Source organism: Crinia signifera, chromosome 4, assembly GCF_055691185.1.
Source record: "Crinia signifera chromosome 4, ASM5569118v1, whole genome shotgun sequence".
NCBI classification, from domain to species: domain Eukaryota; kingdom Metazoa; phylum Chordata; class Amphibia; order Anura; family Myobatrachidae; genus Crinia; species Crinia signifera.
In genome coordinates, this window is record NC_139220.1 from 325,333,986 (window position 1) to 325,343,010 (window position 9,025).

A 9,025-nucleotide genomic window follows, 5' to 3' on the forward strand; every position below is an offset into this window, starting at 1 on the left:
ACCAGTCTAGTTGTTAGTGCAAATATACAAATAACTGTAAACATACATTAGACGAAGACAGAAGGGATGGGGAGGGAAGACATTTTTTTTGGGGGGGGGATAATTGAATAGTATCCTATTGCAGTAGATCTACACAAGCTAGAAAAGCATATACAATTTAAGTTAAGTGACCAAAAGCGAAAATGTCATAATACAGAGAGATGTTTCAGAGGTAGAGTTAAGAGTTCGCAAAGTCCCATCCTATTGGTATAAATGTAGGTGACCATTGCGAAAAGTCTCGAATTATAAATGGAAGATGTTGAAGGTACTGATCAAGGTGAACCATTGAGCCATACATCTCGAAATCTGGATACATGGACCTTATAGGGTAGAGTGAAGGGTCGAACTCTGATCCGTTGAGGAGGACCAATCATGACTGGGGTGTAGAAGAAATAGCCAAGTATGGGTTAACCTTCTCCCAGAAGGAAGATTCAAAGTATTTAAGAATTGCAGATTTTGAGGTCTCGTCATTTTTTATTGAAGGCGTCTGGTGAGGTGTTTTCTTGCAGAATTTTTGTTTTCAGGTCAAAATAAAGGTGCTGTAGTAATGTTGTTTTTAGTTCCAAGATATTTGGGGCAGATTTCTTGATCCAATGGCGCAATATCAGTTTTTTCGCAAGTGTGAATATAATAACCAACAGGGGATATGTTGTTTAACACATACATCTAGACCGTTACAATTAAAATCAAACAAAAGGCAGACATCCGGCGATAGTAGTAAAGACACCTGTAAGTTTGTAGAAATAAACAGTATAATTTTATTCCAGAATCGTCTAACCTTAGAGCATTCCCAGAAGCAATGTAAAAATTTGGCATTAGCCATACCGCATTTGTAACACTGACCTGTCTCTTCAGGGACCATGTATTTTCTCTGAGCAGGAGATATGAAGGTCCTGTATAAAAACTTAATGTGTTTCCTGCAAATATGCTGATCCTAGAAACCTGGAGTAAGAACAGTAAATCTTTACCTGCCGGTCAGGATTGTGATGAAAATTTGGGATATCTGGAAGACATTTAGAAATCAGGCTAGTGGTATGAGTGATAGAGATAGGGGAGAGCTCAATCAAAATGGGGTATAACATGTTAATCTTAAAGCGGCTGGCAACTCTATGCTGTATTAGCCTGAGAATTGGGTGTGATACGATATTGCTCGAGGGTGGGGGGTGGATGGATTGGGCATAATGTCTAACTTGTAAATATACATAAAAGTGAGTGCTGGGTAGGAGATATTCACTGGAGAGTGTTGAGAAGGGTAGGATAAGTCCTCCTGGGTCAAAAACTTTGGATATGGATGGCAGGCCCTTCTTTCTCCAATTTTGGAGGACATTATTAGAAATGGAGGGGGGAGAGACTGGGTTTCCCCATAGCGGTATGTAGGGGGAGGACCTAAAATCACATTTCAATTTTTTATGTAGGCTGATCCAATTTACATGGGTATCTCTGAACATTATGTTGGTATAAATATTTCTCTGGATGTCAGCGGAGGGCAGGTGTAAGAGCACGGAAGGGGAGTACGGGTATAAATTAGCACAGTTTAAGTCAAAATCAGTATAGACCGACCTCTCCAGCAACCAGTCGCCTAGTACCTGAAAAATACAGAGGTAGTATATGCTTTAAAGTCTGGGATGTATAGTCCACCTCTTTGCTTGGACAGAGTGAGCTTTGACAAGGTTAACTTTATAACCGGATACTATCCCAAATTTCTTGATTGAATCTATAATGGCTGGAATCGAATTGACAGGATCAGTGACGTACAATATCATGTCATCAGAGTGACAATTTAAGCTCATGCTTATTGACTAAGATGCCTTTAAAGTCTCGGGACTGACGTAGAAGAAGAGCTAGGGGTTCTATCGTGATGGCGAACAATAAAAGGGATAGGGGGCAGCCTTGTCTAGTGCCTTTAAAAAGCTGGAAAGGGTTTGAGATTTACTCATGATTTGGGAGGAGGGATTTGAATATAGAAGTTTTATATAGGAGATGAATTTCATTGTGGAGTATAAGTGGGGCCAAAGGACAAGGTCAAAGGCCTTTTCTGCATCGACGGACATGATAATGCATTGGGCAAAGAGATCTGACCTGGCCTGAGTGTGTTGTATGGCCGTAATAACTTTTCTCACGTTGACTACATTGACTACAGAATGCCGTCCTGCAATAAAACCTGTTTGGTCATAATGGATAATGAGAGGCATAAGTGCCATAAGCCTTTCTGTCAATATTTTTGCCAAAATCTTATAATCTGAGTTTAAAAGTGAGATCGGCCTGTAGGAAGCCGGAGACGTCTGATCTCTTCCTGCATGGGGCAGTGTTTTAATAAATGCAGTTTTGAAATGGTGTGGGATTATGTTGTTGCTAAGCATATAATTAAAGTTTTTTACCAAAGGATCACAAACACATGGGAGCATTAATTTATAAAAGCTGCTGCCAAAACCATCTGATCCAGGGGCCTTTCCTTTTTTGAGGGCTAAGATAGTATTAGTTAACTCCTCTTTTGTAATTGGGGTGGTCAATGCTGGTAGTTTGTCTTGTGGGAGTTTAGGAAAGTTAATTTTAGAGTATAACTGAGGGGGGGGGGGGAGCCTCTGAGCACTTGGGTGAAGGTGAGGTGGGCTGTGGGTGATAGAGTATAGAGAGGAGTAAAAGTCCATCATTACCTGGGCAATTTGTTTGTTTGAAGTTGTGAATGTTCCATCCTGAAGTTTTAAAGGATGGGTTGCAGAGGAGGATCTGGAACCATTTAGGATGTTTGTGAGAAGTTTACCGGTTTATTGCCGAAATTGTGGTATCAGTAGTTGATACTGTATAGATGCTTGTTACCTCTGTTGTGCATGTACTCATTGAGATGTGTTTTTGCTGTCATGTAGGTTTGTCTATTTGTGGTTGTTGGGGATTGCTGGAATAATGAGTAGGCAAGTCTTAATTTTTGCTGAAGGGAAATGAAGGTGGCAGAGAAGTTTTTGTTTAGTTTGGCTACATATGAAATTATACTTCCTCGTAGAACCGCTTTGGCTGTTTGCCAGAAAAGAGGGGGGTTGCTATCCACATGCGACTGGTTGCTGGCTCTGTATTCCTCCCAGTCATTAATGAGCTTCTTCCTAAACCCCGCTGACACCAGGAGATGGTTTGGGAATCTCCCAGCTGCTTTGGACGATGGTTCATCATTTATAAGTAGTTGGAACCACAGCAAGGAATGATCAGAAATATCCATTTCAGCAGCCGTTACCCTAGAGAAGAGGGTATCGGACAAGAACATGTAGTTTATTTGCGAGTATGTTAAAGTTCTCCATATATCTACTACCTTCAAGCGGGAAGACAGCTGGGGAATACCCAAGGTCGGAAGGGGTGGAGGGTGTCTGGAGCTACTAGATCTATCTAGGAATGTGTCCGATACAAGGTTGAAGTCACCACAAAATATCAGATTTGTATGCATAAGAGGGGTCAACTCACACAGCAACTGATTAAAAAATAGTTTCTTGTATATTGTGGGAGTGTACACATTGCACAGGGTATAATGTGAAGAGTGAATTATAGTTTGTGCTACAAAAAATCTACCCTCTGGATCAGATGTGGCCTTGATTAGCTCGTAAGGCAGTGGTTCCCAAACTGTGTGCCTAGGCTCCCTGGGGTGCCTCGGGACACTTGCAGGGGTGCCTTGGATTAGTGATCTAGAGGCAATTTAAATAAGTTATGGTCATTGTAAAAGACAAAAACATTGCTGGTGGGCTACCAATAATAAAATATGAGGACAAACAGAAGCTAATCCTGTCCCTCACCAATAAATAAACCCATGTATGACATACAAATCAATTTACAGAATAAGAAACTTTTGGACTAGGGGTGCCGTGAAAAAAATTCTGATGCTCTAGGGTACCGCGATTTTAAAAAGTTTGGGAACCACTGTCGTAAGGTATAGAATGTCTGATCAAAATGGCCACGCCTCTAGCTTTTGTGTTATAGGTTGCACTAGAAAGTAACTTCCAACCGAGCATTTGGAGTTTCTGGAGTTCCGAGGGCATTAAATGGGTCTCTTGGAAGTATACCAGATCTAATTTCATTTTGTTGCAGTAAACTAAAATTTTCCTATGCTTTGCCGGTGAGGTGAACCCTCCCACATTGAGGGATCCTATCTTCAACTCTGTCATCGTACAACTGATGAGTTGCAATAGGGACCGTTAGGTGCACTTATTTTAGAGCACACTGCAAAAGTACCGCTGTAATATGGATCTGAAGGGAAGAACATGAGGTAGGGGAGGACAAGACAACACATAAACATATAGTAAAACAGTATTATCATGGTCATCGCAATAATATACAGTATTAGAGATTTGAGATACTTTCGGTAATACAAGGGGTCACGTATTTCTACATTGACATCCTGCAATAACATCTATAACTCGGAGCAAAGCACCCTCCGGCTCGGCCCCATAAAGTGGGGATTAATGCCGGTCTGAGCGCAAGAGGAAGAGGAAGAGGAGGGGGAGGAGGGGGGTGAATAGAGACAAAGTATACAAACAATTTAACCCATGAAGGCAGAACAAGGAACCTAATCGAATATAACTAAAGGATAGATCTGACAGCATAAACTCTTAAACAGCCATAGAACACCTGGAGGATAGCGATTAGTTTTTAGGCCGGTTGCGATATGTCAGAAATGTCATCCTCATCATGATTGTTTCCATCTCAAAGGTAATCAGATGCTTCAGCGGGGCATGAGAAGTCGTGCTGGGAGTTTTAATGGAAAATTCTAAGTTTCGCAGGGTACTGTTTATCAATGCAAACTTTATCTTCTTTGTGATGAGCTGGCTGCACACAGGGGAAAAAGCCTTGCGGGCTTTAGTAACTTCCGCAGAGAAGTCTTGTCTCAGAGTATGGCCCTCTCATTTTAACGGTGATATTTTACGTGATGCCCTCCATAATAAGAGCTTGTGCGTATAGCTCAAGCACTTGAAAATGGTGACTCTGGGACGGGTGTCGTTGGGGCGAGGGGAGGGACCCAGGTGATGGGCCCGTTAAATAACCATAGAGCCACATTCCTCACAAACCCCAAGTAATTCTGGCAGTGTGTGACCCACAAATTGGTCTAGGGCCTGGCCTCTGACTGATTCAGGTAATCCTATCAGTCTAAAGTTATTTCTCCTCGATCTATTTTCAATTTCCTCCATTTTGTTAATAATGTTATAGTTCTTCTTCTCAAGGCGTTTAATCTCGCACTGTGCTGCAGCTAAATTACAGGGTTCCAACACACACACAGATCTGAAATGGGGGGATGTGGGCTAAAGGTTCCAAACACACACAAAGAGAAGACACAGCACAGCACATGGGAATACAGTGGAATAGAAACTAATATAGATCAGTTACAAAGCCCTCATTCCTCACTGTACATCTCTGACCATATCTCCCTTTAGACTCCCAGTCATCCTCTTCGCTCCACTAGTTTTTGCCTCCTCCTGCCTACTGATTACTTCCTCCCACTGCTACCTACAACATTTTGCAAACGCTACTCCCTACCTCTGGAACTCTCTAACTCTCTCTCAGCCTCTCCACCTCTCTACAAAACTTTAAATGCGCTTTGAAGATGAACTTCTACACCTAACCGAGCAATCTCTTATTCTAACCCTCTGCTACATGCTATAAATATTTGTGAGATGGAAATTGCACCAATGCGAGGTGTACTGGTTGCGCAGTTTGAAGGGGAGTGAGGAGTCAAGGAAAGCTCCAAGACGGGGCACTTGGAGTTAGAGGAGATAGTTCTGCCATCAATAGATCATGAAATGGTAGGAAGTGAGGTTATAGTATGTGGGAGGTTGGGAAGACGATCAGCTCATCTTTAGCCGTCTAACTAGATGGGTTTGACTAAGGGTGGAGGACCATAGAATGGTTGATATAGACAGCTTCAATCTGCTATACCATAAACCATTTTAGGAAAGAGGAGACAGGGGCATTCTTATATGCTGAGGGGACAATTCCTGATTAGAGGGAAAGATGGAGGAAGCTGGCAAGATGGGCAGTAGGAGGGAGGTATTGGAGGAGTCAGAAGGGGGTGGGATGAAGGTTGGAGGTGGAAGGAGGAAAGACTATTCCAGCTATTGCTTCATCTCCAGACTGAACTTCTTCACTGAACATTCATTGTCTGCTAATCCATTCTGTATTTCCCTCCATTGGATAATAATATCCTACCACATTTAATATAAAATACTTTCACTTACATATAAGGGTATTTACAAACTGCACAATGTACATCTCCTATTTTTTCCTATAATATCTCCCAACATAAACTCTCTCACAATATGTGTGCCTCTCATTGACAAGCATCACCTTATCCAATTCTTCCATTCAAGTTAACAGAACTTTTTTGGGCTGCACTCACTCTGTGAAATGCCCAACTCCACTTCATGCACAATAAGACTCTCCTCTAGTCCCCATGTGAAATAGAACTCCCTTCTTAGTAAATTTACCCCTTAGACTTCAAGCGTTCCCTGAAAACTCACCTCCTCAGGCAGTTTATCAAATTCAAGAACTGCCCACATAATCTTCGTAATACTCTCCTATCCAATCACATCCGCATTGTATCCTCACTCTCTCCTCTGTCCCATCCTCCTGAGCCCAGGCCAACATTGCTGGATCACCATATCATACAGCACACCCAGAGCCTCTGCAATCTGCCATTATGTACTAAATAACGCCTATCCTTGTGTACCAATGCCTATTTCCCTATAGAGTGTAAGCTGGTGAGCAGGGTTCTCTTATCTCTATGTCTGTCTGTTATTATCCACTTTGTTCTATTACTGTTTTTTTTATTGTAATATGTTGGCACTATACGGTAAAAGAAACTGTTAAATAGAAATAAATAGAAATAAAAATAAATAGAAATAAAAAAATACGTTTCTTGAGTAACTACATTAACAAAGCGGCCCCTAAGGTATATTATTCTGCATTGATGTTCAGATCTCAGAATGAGTTTACCCAAAATAATCAATAACAAGATGGCGGTGTTATGCCAAAAATGATTCCTAAACCTAAATTATACTTTATTTATATATTGCTTATTACCAGCTATTTATGTAGCGCACACATATTCCGCAGTGCTTTACAGAGAATTTTTGAACACTCACATCAGTCCCTGCCCCAGAAAAGCTTACACTCTATATTCCCTACCACATAAAGCCAATTAACCTACCTGTATATTTTTGGATTGTGGGAGGAAACCGGAGTACCCGGAGGAAATCCACGCAAGCACGGGAAGAATATACAAACTGCACAGTTACAGCCATGTGGGAATCGAACCCATGACCTCAGCAATGTGAGGCGGTAATGCTAACCATTACACCTTTGATGCTGGCCCACTTTGATAATATGAATTTCAATTAAGATGCACGCTACAGCTAGGTATGCCAATCCCAGGAATGCCGGTATTGAGCGTTTTTCAATCCCAGCATTCCCAGGATACCCGGGATTGAGTTTGTCAATGCAATGACGAACTTTAATTCCCCATCTCACACCAAATCAGGTGTCCCGCAGTGTCACTAACCTGCTTGTGGCAGGTAGAAGCAAAAGCCGGATGTTACAGTGGTCAGGAGCTGGGTGGTGTGGCTGTTAGGAGCTGGGTGGTGCGGCTGTCAGGAGCCAGGCGCAGCAGAGGAGAGGAGCCACACCATGCGGCTGTCACATGCTGGGTGGTGTGTAAGAGGCGGTGCCATGGTCTGTAAGAGGCTGGCACTGATAAGGCTTAAAAGGCTGGCACACAGGAGAATACTCATGTACCCTCACTTAATGATATATTGTCAGATTCCAAGTAATTTATCACATGTACCCAGAGCTGGCAAGCAGGACAAAACTGGCCGATACTAGACTGAATAAATTGATCAGATTTTATTTAACTTTTCTACATTCAACAGTACCAATATATAAAATGTCAGGAGAGAGAATGAAGTTGAATTCAGTAGGCTATGTTCTCTTCCATCTAGTATCCCTGTGCAAGGTAATGCATCTTGCAAATCCCACACTGCTGTGTCCCTTCTTAATGTCCTAGGTCACATCATGCTTTATTAAGTCACGTAACATAGGACTATAAAAGCAGGAGAGTATAATAATAATTTCTGAACACCAGATGTCACTTTTCCTAAACTTCACTGAAAATTAACAGACTGACTCAGGCTTGCTAGGAAGGGACCAAATTCAGCCTTGTTCCAATGGTGGGGGGTCTGTGTGTTCATATACCCCGTGCGAACACCTTCAATGAGTATAACACTTGCTGAGGCATTCTTACAGCTAGTAAAGTGGAAGAAGGGCGGGGGGGGGGGGGGCGCTATCGGGGGTGGTGTTAAAGTGCTCCAAGTCTGTTGCAGCTCCTGCAAATTGCCTGATGGAACCTAAAGTATAACTAAACAGTTACAGTAGTTTGAATGGCAACTAAAACTTATTCTCAATTTTATCATTAGCGCACTATACAGTAATTATTTATTTATTGGAGGAAGAGACGCTCGCAGAGCATTTCACACAGTGAGCGAAGATCAGGATCATCCACATTCAGCTACACTGCTGATTGCTTTCCATACTGTCAAAAGCTACTGTAGGCGCCTCAGACTAATATTTGACTTCTGCAGAATCTTATGCCCCTAATCTGCATTGGATGCTAAAACACCTGATTAGTGAGGGGTAAATAAAACCTCCATACTGTTTCTGGAATACCTCTTTTGTGGCTGTGGTAGCAGTACATAACAACAAAGAACATTAGTGCTTGGATATGATTACAGATGAGCAGTTCCAACTTTAGGATATGCTCAACTACCCAAAATAAAAAAACACCCTTCCACTGGTGGTTATCAGATAACAATGTCCTATTGAAATCAATTTTCTTAGCTGATTGTCTAAGAGCACTGTCTCTCATGACTCTCAGCCAATCAGTGCTTCAAATGGCACAGAAGACAATGCAGCAAGATGTTGTCCACCCACCATACTGCCAACACTTGCACCCACATATTGCTAA